General features: G+C 34.9%; 1 long non-coding RNA gene and 1 pseudogene across 1 annotated transcript; both read left to right on the top strand.

The window, feature by feature from the left end:
- Window positions 1-935: 935 nt before the first annotated feature.
- LOC18600158 (purine permease 3-like) lies at window positions 936-16,010 on the top strand (annotated as a pseudogene).
- Window positions 13,520-13,845, top strand: LOC148762992 (uncharacterized). Its single transcript, XR_016026204.1, has 2 exons — window positions 13,520-13,627; window positions 13,733-13,845. It is a non-coding gene; the product is annotated as an uncharacterized LOC148762992 (long non-coding RNA).
- Window positions 16,011-16,645: the final 635 nt, after the last annotated feature.

Genomic DNA, 16,645 nt, shown 5'->3' with positions numbered 1-16,645 from the left:
TAAAGATTTATGAAAGACGGCTATTTCATGTTAAAGCAGTAAGAACTCGAAACTTTAAGTAAGAGATTCGAGTTTGAATTCGTCATAAAAAAAATGGATAGAATGAGAAAGAATTTTTTTTAATTATGTAATTTAATTTTGTTTTCAGTTACGTAATTTAAAATTAAATGTACTGATAAAAAAATTATTTCGTAAAATATACTCAAATGTCACATCACTCAAATTAGAGTCCTTGTGATTCTTCGAAAAGATTTTTGTATCACATAAAGGTCTCCATTTTTGCCTTTGGTTTTGTCTTTGTCTTTGGCTTAAAAAGATTAGAAGCGAATGTATGGGAACAATTTGAAGAGGTTTGGATCGACCTCTTACCTTCCATCGTCTTTTTCCTTTCTTTGTTTGATTCAACAGTATTTTCTTGGTACGAATACAAGATAGTTGCTTGAAAACCATCCAATTTGCTTTGACGCTGTCCGCCTCTCGCATAGAGCAGTGGGCACAATAAAAATTTGTGGTTATTTTTTTTAGTTTTCATTACATTCTCTTCCACATCTTCTTCTTAAAGGTTCATCAGGTTCAATTATTTCTAATAGTGCCTGTTTCCCATTGCAAAAGGCGGTGATTGTTGATGGAATCACATCAGTGGAAGGTACAATATGGATAGGTACTGTTGTTCATGGTGATGATAAGTAGAACTTCATTTAGTGTTTTTTTGTTCTTGAAAAGCAGAATTTCATTTAGTTAATTCTGTCTGTGATTGCATGTATCGATTAAATATTGATTCTTGCTTACTAGACTCACTCCCTAAGTTGAGAATTCATGGTAATAACTTATTTTAAAAATTGCCTTCATGTCTTGATATATCAACTTTGTTTTACTTGCTATATCTCACAATCTTTCTTTTGCAAAATTTTGTGGAACATAAACACTATCTAAAGATGGATACTCGCACTAGCAACGACCAAGTACCCGACAAAGAGGAGAAGATGAGCGAAGGCCTGAAGGGATCCTTGCTTGTGTTGAATTGCACACTGTTAGCCTTGGGAAATGTTGGTGGCCCCCTTATAACGAGGCTCTACTTCTTGTAAGGTGGTAAGGGAGTTTGGATATGAAGCTGTTTAGAAACCGCTGGCTGGCCATTTATGATGTTGCCTCTCACATTTTCATACTTGTATCGTCGAAGAAAGGTGGGCCCTGGGACCGGGCTTTTCTTCAGTAAACCTCCTTTGTTTCTGGCTAGTGCTGTTATAGGCCTTCTTCTTGGCGTGGATGACTTTTTTATGCTCTAACAAGATTTAATAATTTGAATAATTTTTTGTTATATTAATTTTTTAAATCACAATCAAAATATGTATAAAGCTATACAAGTTTATCTGACATTCTTTCAAAGAGTCCTAAAGATAAGAAAAAATTGTTACAAGACAAATCCTTAGGAGATAAAATAGTTATCAAATTGTTGAGGCTATTGTAACAAGAGCAAGAGAGATTTGTGAAGAAATTAAATCTGTTGGCAAGGCAGAGTACATTGGCTAAGTATTTGATCTTTCCACAATTTTCGAATTTCCTGCCAATAGGATTTTATTTGATAGACGTTCTCTAACATCCCTCGCAAGATGGTGCTCCCATTGGAGATACCAATCTTGGATCGTAGCTGACGAAAAATGATGGATGATAAGGGCTTTGTAAGAGCATCAACAAGTTGATTTTTTGATGAGACGTGGGACACAATAAAGGACCCACGAGCCACATGATCACGAACAATATGGTAGTCAATGGAAATATGTTTCATGCGAGAGTGAAATACAGAATCAACAGAGAGATATGTTGCTCCTATGTTATCATAGAAAATTTGTGGAGATGATAAACACTTAGCATGCAACTCACGAAGTAAGTTTTGAATCCAAAGAACCTCAGCAGTACAAGAGGCAAGAGCCCGATGTTCCGCTTTTGTTGATGAACGAGCAACAGACTTTTGCTTCTTAGAACACCAAGAAATTGCGTTACCACCGAAATAAACAATGTGCGTAGATGTGGATGTGCGATCATCACGATTGCTTGCCCAGTCTGCATCTGTGAAGGCACTAACACAAAGTTGTTGGTGGTGTTGAAGAAAGAGACCATGATAAATTGTATATTTTAAGAAGCGCAGGATCCGCTTAGCTACAAACCAATGAGTCTTGGTAGGGGAATGCATGAACTGAGCCAGCTTGTTGACTGCATAAGAAACATCAGGTCAAGTGAGCATTAAGTATTGGAGAGTGCCAATTACCTAGCGAAACTTAGTTGCGTTTGCTGGTGGAGAGCCATCATGAAGCTGAAGGGATTGACTAGAGGACATAGGCATGGTACATTCCTTTGCTCCGACCACGTTTGTGCATTCTAGTATGTCACGGATGTACTTGTGTTGAGTGAGAAGAAGACCAGACTTAGTCGAAAGTACTTCAATACCAAGGAAATAATGAAAGTCACCAAGATCTTTGACAGAAATCCGAGTGGCCAACGCTTGCAGGAAACATTGAAGAAATTTGTTGTCATTGTCAGTGATAATTAAATCATTTACATAGACCAAAAAATAGAGTGTAATGGCATTGTTATGATAGATGAAGAGTGAGGCATCACTTCGTGAGTTAACAAAACCATAGGATAGTAAAAGGCCTTTTAACTTAGTGTACCAAGCTTGTGGTGCTTGTTTAAGTCTGTAAATTGCTTTTCGTAATTTACAAACGAAAGCTAGATTATTTTGATTAACAAAACCTGGTGGTTGCTGTATATAAACTTTTTCAGAAAATGTAACATGTAGAAAAGCATTATTAACATCCAATTGACGGAGTGGCCAATTATTGGATAATGCAAGAGCAAGTATAAGCCAAATTGTGTTGGCTTAGCAACCGGATTGAAAGAGTCATGAAAATCAATACCAGGGCGTTGGTGAAAGCCTTTGGTAACAAGACGTGCTTTGTACCTAGAGATTGAATGATAAGGATTTCGTTTGATTAAAAAAACCCATTTGCATCCAATGACATTATGAGAGGACGAAGGAGGAGCGAGTTCCCATGTTCCATTTCGAAGAAGTGCTGTAATTTCATCAGACATGGCTTGCCTCCATTCAACCTATTTAATTGCCTGTGTGACACATGTGGGTTCAATAGAATCAAGAAGAGGATGTTTAGTAGATGTTTGATAAAGACGTTTGGGTTTGAAAATGTTATTTTTAGAGCGAGTAATCATGGTGTGCGATGGAGGTTTTGGAATTGAAGAAGTTGAGGTTGTTGAAAAAGGAGGTATTAGAGGTGCGATAGAAGGATTTGAATGAGTAACATCTGTTGCAGAAGAATTAGAGAAAGGAAGTGGAGAAGAGATATTGGTTAAAGGAAAAGAATTAGTAACGGAGTTACCTAACCCAACAGAAGAAGATGGCAATGAAGCTGTGAATGGGCTACGACAGAGAATGCAACGAAGTTATTGTGGTTGTTGTTGCTGATGTTTGAGACATAGTGGTGGGCAGAGATAGTTTTTGTGATGGAAATACATTGACAAGAGGATACCAGGCATGTGCATAGATATTATAGGAATTAGTGGCAAAAGTTTTAGACAAAGGAAATTCAGTTTCTATAAATCGAACATGACAAGAAATGTGTATCTTGTTTGTTATGATATCCAAACAAAGGTATGCACTTTGATTAAGTGAATAGCCAAGAAAAAGACACGGAGAGGACTTGGGTTTGAGTTTATTGGAATTATATGGTTTCAACTAGGGAAAGCACAAGCACCCAAAAACACTTAATTTGTTGTAATTTGGTGTTCTGTGAAATAATTTTTCATAAAGAGAAGAAAAATTAATGATAGGAGTAAGAAGTCGATTGATTAGGTAGACAGTTGTTTGAAAGGCATAGGACCAATATTTAGAAGTAGTTTAGCTTGATGAAGAAGAGTTAAGCCAATGTCCACTAAGTGTTTATAACTTCTTTCAACAGTACTATTATGTTGAGGTGTGTGAAGTGGTGTTTTTAGGTGTTGAATACCCATTGTGCATAAAAAATCTTTTAAAGCAGTATATTCTCCACCACCATCCAAGTAAACAGAGATAATGGAACGTTTAAAAATTTCTCAACCACAGCCTTATATTGACAAAAGATAGTAAACACATTAGACTTTAGGCATAAGGGATATAACCAAACATACTTTGTAAAGTGATCAACAAAGATGACATAGTAGTAGAATCTATCAATAGATTGAATAGGAGAAAGTCCCCAGACATCAGTGTAGACTAAATCAAGGGGCTCATTACTTTCTAAGGTTGATTCACCAAAAAGAAGACGTTGTCTTTTATTAAATAAATAGGAGTCACATAAAAGATTTAAAGGCAGAATTGTTGAAAGTGAAACTAAACTAGAATGAACAAGAGATTTAATTGTTTTTAGAGATGAATGTCTAAGACGCCTATGCCAAATCATTAGAGATGTTGAAGGATTGGTGCCAGTAGAAAGAGCCACGACCAAATTTTTAATTGCACCTTATATAGTCGGCCACTCATAGAGATCATGTCGATTCTTTCCGTGGAGTAGAGGAGTCCCCGTACAAAGATCCTTGATAAGAAAATAAGATGGAAAAAATTCAATGGAGGTTTGATCAGTTCGACAAAATTTAGCAACAGATATTAAGTTTGTTTAATAGATGGGACACACAAAACATTAGATAAATTAAAAGAGGAAGGAAAATAAACTGAGCCTGTGTGAGTTATTTTTAAACCTGAACCATCACCAATTTGAATGTCATCTGGGCCCTCATAAGGTTGATGAAGAGAAAGATTAGACATATTCGAGGTAACATGATGAGATGCACCAAAATCGACTATCCATTGATTAGAAGCTAAGGAAGAAGCGGTGACATGATTGGTAGAATGACGCTGTGATCTAAGCTGATAAAATAGTTTAAAACGTCTTTTGGCATCATGACCGCACTTACTGCAAAATTGACAAACAATTGAACTTGAATTGGAATTATAAAAGTTGGTGGGTTTATATTGTTAATTTACAAAAACAGGATTGGGAAGTAAACCTGGTGCAGAGGAAGGAGATAAAGACTTAAGATGATGGTAGGAGGAAAAAGACTTTTTGGCTAGATTTGCAGTTGGTGGAGTAGGATCAAGATATTGTTTTTCATTGTGAAGAAGGAAAGTTTCATGATCAATGATTTTATCAAACAATTCTTCGAATGGAACAATAGTATCTCGAGTCCTCATGGCAGTGATAAGTTCCTTGTAGGCAGGACCAAAACCACGAGTGGTGTAGACAAGAAGATCAGCATCACTTGGCGGATCACCAAGAACAGTTCGTCTGCAATTTGTTTAATGAAAATAAGAAAGTCAGTCACAGAAAGAGATCCACAAGTAATTGTAGTAAGTTTGTCCTTGAGATGAATAATATGAGTAGTAAATCTCTTGGAATAGAGACGGAAAAGATGAGTTTAGGCCTCTTAGTTGGTTTCGACAGAGGAAACAAGTGGAATGACCCCTTCACTTAGAGATGCAAAGATTGCATAAAGAAGCAGCTGATCTTGACGATACCATGGAAGATAATCTGGATTTGAAACTGTTTTACCATTTTGAACCACTATTGCAAAAGGATAGAGAAAGGTGTTATCAAGATACCCAAGAAAATCCAAGCCGAACAAAAGAGCATTAAGCTGAGCCTTCCATGAAAAATAATTAAGTGACATGAGTTTGAGAGGCAGCTGAGCAGCAGTATTAATTGTTATTAAATTTTTGGTGGGATTGGAAGAATTAGTAGCAATTGATGAGTTATCAATAGACGAATCAGAAGCCATTTTAAAGTATGAGTCGAAAAAAGAAAAGAAAAAAGCTCGTTAGAGATATGGCTCTGATACCATAACAAGATTGAATAATCTGAATAATTTTTTGTTGTATTAATTTTTTAATTCACAATAAAAAAATATATAAAGCTGTACAGGTTTATTTGACATTTTTTCAAAGAGTCCTAAAGATAAGAAAAAACTGTTACTAGATAAAACCTTAGGAGATAAAATAGTTATCAAATTGTTGAGGTTGTTGTAACAAAAGCAAGAGAGATTTGTGGAGAAATTAAATCTGTTGGCAAGGCAGAGTACATTGGATAAGTATTTCATCTTTCCACAATTTTCGAATTTCCTGCTGATAGGATTTTATCTGTTAGACATTCTCTAACATGCTCATGGTGTTGCTCGCCTCCCTGTCTTTACCTCAGCTATGATAATTTCAACCTAATTGGCCTTTACTGTTGCATTTGTCTTTCTACTGGTCAAACATAAGTTCATATCTTTTACCTTTAACTCAGTTTTTTTATTTATTATCGGAGCAGTGGTTCTTGCACTTTATACAAGCTCAGATCGCCCATCAAATGAATCCAACCGACAATATTACTTGGGATTTTTTATGACACTTGTAGCTTCAGCACTCTATGGATTTGTGTTGCCGACTATTGAGTTGACATACAAGAAAGCAAAGCAGACTATTACTTACTTTTTGGTGATGGAGATGCAAATGGTTATTTCATTTTCAGCTACTATTTTTTGCACCATTGGGATGCATTTTCACAAAGAATTTGAGGTCATATCTCCTTCCTTCTATTAAATAGTCCACCACACTCCCCTGTATTTGCACCATTGAAAGTGGTATTGTATCATATTCCTATCAGAAATAGGGGAATCTACTAAACTCCCCTTAACAACTCTTATTATGTTTGATTTCACGGATGCTAGTTTCTAATAATCTCTTGCTCATTGTAGGCAATTCCAAGAGAGGCAAGTAAATTTGAGCTAGGGCAATCAACATACTATCTGGTAATCCTGTTGAGTGCAATCTTATGGGCTTATGGAAGTTCTTCTTCGTGGGAGCTGTTGGAGTAATTTTCTTTGGTTCCTTATGTTGTCTGGCATAATAATTGCAGCTCTACTTCCGATGACAGAATCTTTAGCTGTATTGTTTTTCCATGAAAAGTTCCAGGTTGAAAAAGCTATATTCGTTGTTTTATCTCTTTGGGGATCTCTGTCTTACTTCCATGGTGAGCTCCAAGAAAACAAGAAGAAAAATCAAGCTGTGGAAACAGAAATGGCCTAGTATGTACTTCATTGCATTCAAATGAAAGTAATTGTCACCTAAAGCACAGCAATAGATCCACCCAATTTACACATGTTTCCCACAGGCCTAAGCACAAAACTTGCATAACCAGCTGTTATTTAACATAAGCAATGCTAAAAGTCAGATTCCACTCCTAGTAGATTTGTGTGTTAAAAGTTGTTAACCAAGATATATCTTAATTTAAGAACCATGGGCTCTTGCTATCATTCTTCTTCTTACAATAACAATTTTTCTGCTGATTATTGTTCAATTCAGATAAGATTCATATAGAATTTTCCAATGAAGAACAACCACCTAGCATATTGGCCCAAATAGAAAGTTAATTAGGATAGATAGTGACTGTTGATCAAATATTTATAAGTTATATGCCATAGACTAAAAGCATGTTTGACCTAATTTTTTTTAACTTAAAAGTTATTATAAAGCTTTTATGAAAAATAATAGCTTTTAAAATTAAATTAAAATTGTTTGGTAAATTTACTTTTTATAAGCTCTTTATTATAGATAAGTTGTTTGGCAAAACAAGTTATATAAACTCTAACTTTAGTTAAAATTACCATAAAGGGTATTTAATAAATAACTTCTTATTAATCACAAATTTTTTTGTTAAAAAAAAAATTAACTTTATTTTTTATTTATTTAAAATAAATTTTTACATAACATAATGTTTACAATTAATAATAAATTATAAAAAAGAGTTCAACAAATAATTTATAAGTAACACATAATTCATAAATAATTTTTTTATGAATAATAATAAATAAATAAAATCAAGAGAAAAATTGAATCAAATAAAAAAAATGAGAGATGAAAGAAAGCAGTGAGTCGACTACTAAAACCTTTAACCCTAACAATGGAGGAGAACCTATAAAAGAAGAAGAGAAGTCTAGTGTGATAGTAATAATTCAGGAAAATCACGTTTAGCTATTGATGTCTTTACTAACAAAGTTCACTTCCATTAACAATATTATCTCCACAACCATAATCAACAAATATTATTTTAATTTTCATCTAATTTATCTCAATAACTATTGACCTATTTAATTAATTATTTCAATCATAATCATCAAATATTATATACACCATAAAGAAGTTAAGAATAAATAAACATTACATAATTGTCATATCAAACAATAAACTAAGAAATATCAACTAATAAAGAGAGTTTTCAAAGTCCAAAAAAAAAGATAGAAAATAAAATGAAAAACAAGAAAGAAAAAGAAGGAATAATACTTGAATGTAGTTTTGAATTTTGAATATTCTTTTTTCTTAATTTTTGTAAGAACAAAAAAAAAAATCTTAGAATGATGATTTGCAGAAAGGGAGAGAGGAGAGGGAGATCGATAGGGAGAGAGGGGGGAGTGTTTTTTTTGAGAGGGGATCTTTTCGGCAAAAAATAACTCTGCTAATAAGCTGGCGTGTTTTTTTTTTTTTAAAAAAGAAGAGCAAGCTCTTAATTGCAGTTTTTTTGAGCTCTGTTTTTTTAGATTTTATTCTATAAAAAAAAAACTACTTTTTTTTAAGAGCTTTTTACGAAATCTTATTTGACCAGCTTCTACTTTTAAGCAGTAGATAAGCTAAATATAAACTAGGCCAAACGGGTACTAACTAGCATCTGCAAGCATTCCAATGCCATGTGCAGATCATCTTACACCACTTAAAGAGATAAAGGTAATGATTCTTTTAACTGTCTTGTCTACCTAGCTAAACTAAGAACCTTTCCTTTTTTTTCTTTCTTTTGATTTTGGAAGTTATGCTTATTAAAATGATTGTTCATCTATTAATATGGATTTGATATAGTTATTGCTTAGATTAGGTAAAGATTTATGAAAAATAGCTATTTCATGTTAAAACAGTAAGAACTTGAAAATTCAAGTTAGAGATTCGAGTTTGAATTTGTGATAAGGGGGATGTAATGAGAGAAATGGATAGAATGAGAAAAATTATTTCTTATTATGTAATTTAATTTTTTTTGCTCAGTTTTATAATTCAAAAGTAAATGTATAAAACAAAAAAAATTGTATTGTAAAATATATTCAAACGTCACATATAAGACGTCACACCACTAAAATTAAAGTCTTTGTGATTCTTCAAAAAGATTTTTATATCGCATAAGATCTCCATTTTGATTCTGTCTTTGGCTTAAAAAGATTAAAAGTGAATGCATGTGAACAATTTGAAGAGGTTTGGATCGACCTCCCTTACCTTCCATCGTCTTTTTTCTTTGTTTGATTCAACATTCCTCCCTAGGGATTTTCCCAAAAGAAAAAAAAAAAAATTCAAAACCTATGTGGAAGAATGGGAATTAATTGAAGTAAATAAAACTTTTCTCTCAATCCAAACACCCCAAAGATAGGGCATCAATCCCCCACCACTAATTGATACTATTAGACAAGAGGGATTCTTCCTACAATGTGTTGGCACCTTGCTATATGATTCTCCATTTATTCTCAGCTGCTTTCTATGCACTTTCTATAGGAAATTATTACGAGACAAATTGTAAGTTGATATCAATGATTGTAGATCAATAAGCTTAATTCTTTAATTGTTTAAGGGTTTTGTTTAGTGCATGATTTCCCCGCTTAAAGAGTATGGGTTTAAATCCTACTTTCTTCAGAAAAAAAAAAGTAAATCTAATATATTCTTAGGATGTTAATGATTTAATGAATAAACTTGTAAACGTCCATATCCAAAGTCGATAGGATATGATACTAATGTTTAATTAGCCTTTTGTTGTGAATTGAATAGCTATGTTTTGGGATGCTCTTGACATGTACTACTTGTAGTGAGTTTTTTATTAAGTGACTTTGCTTCTAAAAAAAGCCAGCTTAATTGTGCCATTACATTTGCTTTGCCATTTTAATTGCTCTTGACGGCTTATGAGATTATTGGATGTGTGAGGTCTTTAGCCCTCTTCAGAATCTTCGTAAACCTTGGTTTTTTGACAAACTATATACATATCTAGCCTTAGCAAGATCATGAGTTGCACTTGGTAAATTTAGATTATGATAGGGGAAAGTTAAAATCCTGGGTTTCAGATTGTAACGAATCAAAGCTCAAATCAAATATAATTTACATAACTTCATAGCATCGGATGCTTTTTTCCCTGGGTGTTCAATCGTTTCAGAGCATATTAGTTCAATAAAATATTATAAACAATGACCCTACAAGGAATAATAACTGTTAACTAAAACCCAGATTCGGATTATTTAGAAAAGAAACAACCAATTTCTACTTTAACGAGAAGCTCATATATTTGCGTATTTGTTTAGCATATGCAAACATTTCGTCACGCTTAATGCGTCACACCACCAGCTAATTAATATTCAGTCAAATTGATTCTTGATTGCTTTGTCTTCAGAATTTCTTCTTGCTTTATATGATTCTCCATTCTTTTCTTGGATTCTCTATGAATTCTCACAAAAGAAAAAAACAAAAACAAAAAATTCCGAGTGGAACTTCCCTTAAAAACTCTTATTATGTTTGATTTCGTGGATGCTAGTTTCTAATAATATCTTGCTCATTGTAGGCAATTCCAGGAGAGGCAAGTAAATTTGATGTTGGGAAATTGCGGAATTATCTCTAAATAATTGCCCAAGATCTAACCCAATCAATAGAATAAAGAAAGAAAGAAATCAAGCACACCCACAAGAACACAAGAATTTACGTGGTTCGGTCTTTTGATGACCTACGTCCACGGGCACAGCAACAGAGAAAAATCCACTAAGAGAAAAATCAGGAGATTACAAGAAACAATCTCAAACTCATAACCCTTATCTCACGTACACCTAAATCACTCTCTCTAAATCAAGGTGATGATTATTCTTTAACCCATAGGGTCTTTTTATAGTACCAAATATAATAACCTTATCCCAATATAATTAGGAATCTTATCCTAATAGAATTAGGAATTGTTATTCTAGTCTAACTAGATTTAAAGACTATTTTATAAGGTATACTAATTTAATTAGAATTAAACAATATTAATAAAATCACAATTCAAGACTATCCTAACAAATCTCCACCTTAGGCTTGAATTCACCAAGCTCCACCTTACGAACCAATCTCTGTCGACACCGCCACTGCCCCAATTGGCCTCAAGCATTACGAACACCGATCAAGTCCAAGCAATGCTTGAACTTTATCCCAGAAACTGACTTAGTTAGCATATCTGCCGGATTTTCATCTGTAACTATTTTCTTTACTACAATCTCACCTTTAGAAATAATCTCTCGAACGAAGTTACACTTGACTTGGATGTGTTTGGTTCTCTCATGAAACATCTGATTTTTAGTCAAATGTATAACACTTTGACTATCACAAAACACAACTGTTTGTGTTTGTTCAAAACCAAGATCACTAACCAAGCCTTTAAGCCACAAAGCCTCCTTCACTGCCTCGGTCACAGCCATATATTCAGCTTCAGTTGTAGACAAAACAACGGTTGATTGAAGAACTGCTTTCCAACTGATTGCAGATCCTGAGAGAGTGAACACATACCCTGTTTGAGATCTTCTACTATCTAGATCACCAGCAAAATCTGAATCGGAGAAGCCAACCACATTACAACTAATGTTTGCACCTCCTTCATATACTAAGCCAATATCTATAGTGCCTTTTAAATATCGAAAGATCCACTTCACAGCTTGCCAATGTCCTTTTCCTGGTTTATCCATGAATCTACTAACCATACTAACAGCATGTGAAATATTAGGCCTAGTACATACCATAGCATACATAATGCTACCCACTGCATTAGCATAAGGAACACGAGTCATGTACTCCTTCTCATCCTCCGTTTGTGGTGATAAACCAGTTGAAAGTTTTAGGTGTAGTCCCAATGGAGTAGTCACAGACTTAGCATCTTGCATTCCAAAACGTTCTAGTACCTTTTGAATGTATTTCTTTTGTGACAAACATAATCTCGACGCTCGTCTATCTCTGACAATTTCCATACCCAATATTTTCTTTGCATCACCTAAGTCTTTCATCTCAAACTCACCACTAAGCTGCTCCTTTAAAACATCAATGTCTAACATACTTTTGGCGGCAATAAGCATGTCATCCACATACAACAACAAATAGATAAACGAATCATCTGGAAGCCTTTTATAGTAGACATAACCATCATGTACACTTTTAGTGTACCCTTGTGCCTCCATGAACATATCAAACCTTTTATACCATTGCCTAGGAGATTGTTTTAAGCCATATAATGACTTTTTAAGTAAACATACACAATCTTTCATACTTGGAACAACGAATCCCTCAGGTTGTTGCATGTAGATCCGCTCTTCAAGCTCACCATGTAAAAACGCAGTTTTGACATCAAGTTGCTCCAACTCAAAGTTAAAATATGCCACTATAGCAAGCAACAAGCTGATTGAACTATGCCTCACGACAGGAGAGAATACTTCATTATAGTAAATTTCCTCTCTTTGTGCATACCTTTTTGCCACAAGTCGTGCTTTAAATCTAGCATTTTCAACCCCTAGGATCCCTTCCTTTTTCTTGAAGACCCATTTGCATCCCACAACTTTTTGGCCTTTAGGTGGTTTCACAAGCTCTCATGTTTGATTTCGGTGTAAAGACTCAATCTCCTCATTCATAGCAATTAGCCATTGAGAAGACTCGATACAAGTAATTGCCTCACGATAAGAGTAAGGCTCATTAGTCTCTACTTCTTCCGCCACAGATAAAACATAAGAATCAAAATCACGCTCCACAGAAGTAACAAAATCATCAAACTTCTGAGGAGCTTTTGAAATCCTTCTAGATCTGTCTGTAGCAATGCTTCGTTGTTGTATATGAGGTACTGATTCTTGTTCCTCTTGTGATTCATTTTGGATTTCACTATCATCTTGCACTGTCCCAGGAGCATTGATTTCAAGCTCCACCTGCTTGTCCACTTCTTGGTCTGATGAGATTGCAATTCTAGACTTTATCCCATGAAGTAATGCAGACTCGTCAAAGGTAACATCCCGACTTAACATAAACTTAGAGGATTTCGGATCAGTACACCACAGTCGATAACCTTTTACCCCAGATGCATAGCTTAGGAATATGCACTTCTTTGCCCTCGGCTCAAGCTTACCATCATTTACATGAGCATAAGCAGGACAACCAAATACTCTCAATATAGAGTAATCAGCGGGTTTACCTGACCAAACTTCCTCGGGAGTCTTTAATTCAATTGCAGTTGATGGAGACCGATTTACCAAGTAGCAAGCCATGTTGATAGCTTCTGTCCAGAATACTTTAGATAAACCAGCATTAGAAAGCATGCATCTTGCTCTTTCAACAAGTGTTCTATTCATCCGTTCTGCAATACCGTTTTGTTGTGGTGTTTTTATGACAGTGCGATGTCTAATGATTCCCTCATTCTTGCAGAATAGATCAAACTCACATTTGCAAAATTCCAAACCGTTATCTGTTCGAAAGCGCTTGATCCTTTTCCCTGTCTGCTTCTCGATCAATGCCTTCCATTGCAAAAAGGTGGTAAACACTTCACTTTTAGCCTTCAGAAAATACGTCTATACTTTTCTTGAAAAATCATCAATAAATGTTAACATGTTAATGATCCACTTTTTGATGCCACAGGAGAAGGACCCCATAAATCTGAGTGGATGTAGTCTACTGTACTCTTGGTTCGATGTGTAGCAATGCTAAATTTCACTCGGTGTTGTTTGCCATAGATGCAATGTTCACAGAAATCTATCTTCTCAGTCTTTTGACCACATAGTAAACCACGCTTACTCAATTCTGTCATTCCTTTCTCACTCATATGACCTAATCTCATATGCCATAAACGTGTAACATCATCATCAGGATCATGGGATGAGACTACAGAAGCAGTTCCAATAATCGTACTTCCCACTAGACGATAGAGGCCACCGGATAACTTACCTTTCATGATAGTTAAGGCTCCTTTAGATACCTTCAAGACACCATCTTGGCCACTATATTTGCAACCCTTCTTATCTAACAAACTCAAGGATATCAAATTCTTTTTCATGTTAGGTACATGTTTCACCTCAAGTGCCCTTACTATACCATCAAACATCTTGATTCGAATTGTGCCAATCCCAACAACTGAGAGAGAGAAATCATCTCCTAATTGTACAGTGTCCATATCAATAGATTGATAAGTTGTAAACCAATCACGCCTAGGACATATGTGGAAGCAACAGGCCGAATCTAAGATCCATGTATCCTTCAGGTTACCATTAGTAACTGCAAGAACACTATCAGCTTCCTTAAAAGTATCAAAATCATCTTCAACTACGTTTGCAGTATTTTCAGACTTATTGATCTTTTCATCACCTTTGAATTTAGTACAGTCTTGACGAAAGTGACATTTTTTACCACAGTTCCAACAAGTCTTTCCTCTTGATCTAGATTTGGATCTAGATTTGCCTTTTCTGTCTATGCCTTTCTCTTTACCTCTACCTCTATTTACAACCAAACCTTCTGCTTGATTTTCATTCCGAATACCACCAACTTTCTTCTTTAATTCTTTGGAATTTAAAGATGCCCTTACATCTCTAAAGTGAGAGTGTCTCGGCCGTATAGCATAGTATCCACGAAGTTTTCATACGATGGAGGCAAATAATATAAAAGAATTAGGGCTAAGTCTTCATCCTCAATTTTAACATCGATATTCTTTAAATCAAGAATAACTCTATTAAATTCATCAATATGAGTATTAACGGACGTACTTTCACTCATCTTGAGAGTATACAATCGTTGCTTCATATGAAGCCGATTCGTCAGGGACTTGGTCATATAAATACTTTCGAGTTTAAACCACACTGCAGCAGCAAATTCTTCATTCGTGACTTCTCTTAGCACCTCATTAGACAAAGCAAGGAGAATAGCACTATGTGGTTTTTCCATAAGGTCATCTTTCTCACTATCAGATAAATTCGAGGGAAGATGCTTTTTTTCCTTCAGTGACTTCAACAGTCTGTGTTGCACTAGCAATGCGAGCATCTTAACACGCCACAGGCTGAAATCGTTTCTTCCATTAAACTTTTTAATCTCATACTTGGTCGACGAAGTTGCCATAGCGAGATTCAGATTGACCCAAGACCTTGAAGCTCTGATACCAGTTTGTTGGGAAATTACGAAATTATCTCTAAAGAATTGCCCAAGATCTAACCCAATCAATAGAATAAAGAAAGAAAGAAATCAAGCACACCCACAAAAACACAAGAATTTACGTGGTTCGGTCTTTTGATGACCTACGTCCACGGGCACAGCAACAGAGAAAAATCCACTAAGAGAAAAATCAGGAGATTACAAGAAACAGTCTCAAACTCATAACCCTTATCCCACGTACACCTAAATCACTCTCTCTAAATCTAGGTGATGATTATTCTTTAACCCATAGGGTCCTTTTATAGTACCAAATACAATAACCTTATCCTAATATAATTAGGAATCTTATCCTAATAGAATTAGGAATTGTTATTCTAGTCTAACTAGATTTAAAGACTATTTTATAAGGTATACTAATTTAATTAGAATTAAACAATCCTAATTAAATCACAATTCAAGACTATCCTAACATTTGAGCTAGGGCAATCAACATACTATCTGGTAATCCTGTTGAGTGCAATCTTATGGGCTTATGGCAGTTCTTCTTCATGGGAGCTGTTGGAGTAATTTTCTCTGGTTCCTCACTACTGTCTGGCATAATAATTGCAGCTCTGCTTCGGGTGACAGAATCTTTAGCTGTATTGTTCTTCCATGAAAGTTCCAGGTTTAAAAAGCTATATCTGTTGTTTTATCTCTTTGGGGATCTCTATCTTACTTCTATGGCGAGCTCTGAGAAAACAAGAAGAAAAATCAAGCTTCGGAAACAGAAATGGCCTAGTATGTGCTTCATTGCATTCAAATGAAAGTAATTGTCACCTAAAGCACAACGATCGATCCACCCAATTTACACATGTTTCCCACAGGCCTAAGCACAAAACTTGCATAACCTGCTGTTTTTTAACATATGCAATGCTAAAAGTCAGATTCCACTCCTAGTAGATTTTGTGTGTTAAAAGTTGTTACCAAGAGATATCTTAATTTAAGAACCATGGGCTCTTGCTATCATTCTTCTTCCTATAATAACAATTTTTCCACTGATTATTGTTCAATTCAGATAAGATTCATATAGAATTTGCCAATGAACAACAGCCAGCTAGCATATTGGCCCAGATAGAAAGTTAATTGGGACAGATAAGGACTGTTGATCAAATATTTATAAGTTATATGCCATAGACTAGCTAGCATCTGCAAGCATTCCAACGCCATGTGCAGATCATCTTACACCGCTTAAAGAGATAAAGGTAATGATTGTTTTAACTGTCTTGTCTACCTAGCTAAACAAAGAACCTTTCCTTTTTTTTTTTTCTTTCTTCTGATTTTGGAAGTTACGCTAATTAAAATGATTGTTCGTCTATTAGTATGGATTTGATATAGTTATTGCTTAGATTAGGTAAAGATTTATGAAAAACAGAT

This window comes from Theobroma cacao, chromosome 5 (assembly GCF_053813885.1).
Source record: "Theobroma cacao isolate CCN51 chromosome 5, ASM5381388v1, whole genome shotgun sequence".
NCBI lineage: Eukaryota > Viridiplantae > Streptophyta > Magnoliopsida > Malvales > Malvaceae > Theobroma > Theobroma cacao.
The sequence above is the reverse complement of the archived record's forward strand: the minus strand, read 5'-3'. Positions and strand labels throughout refer to the sequence as shown.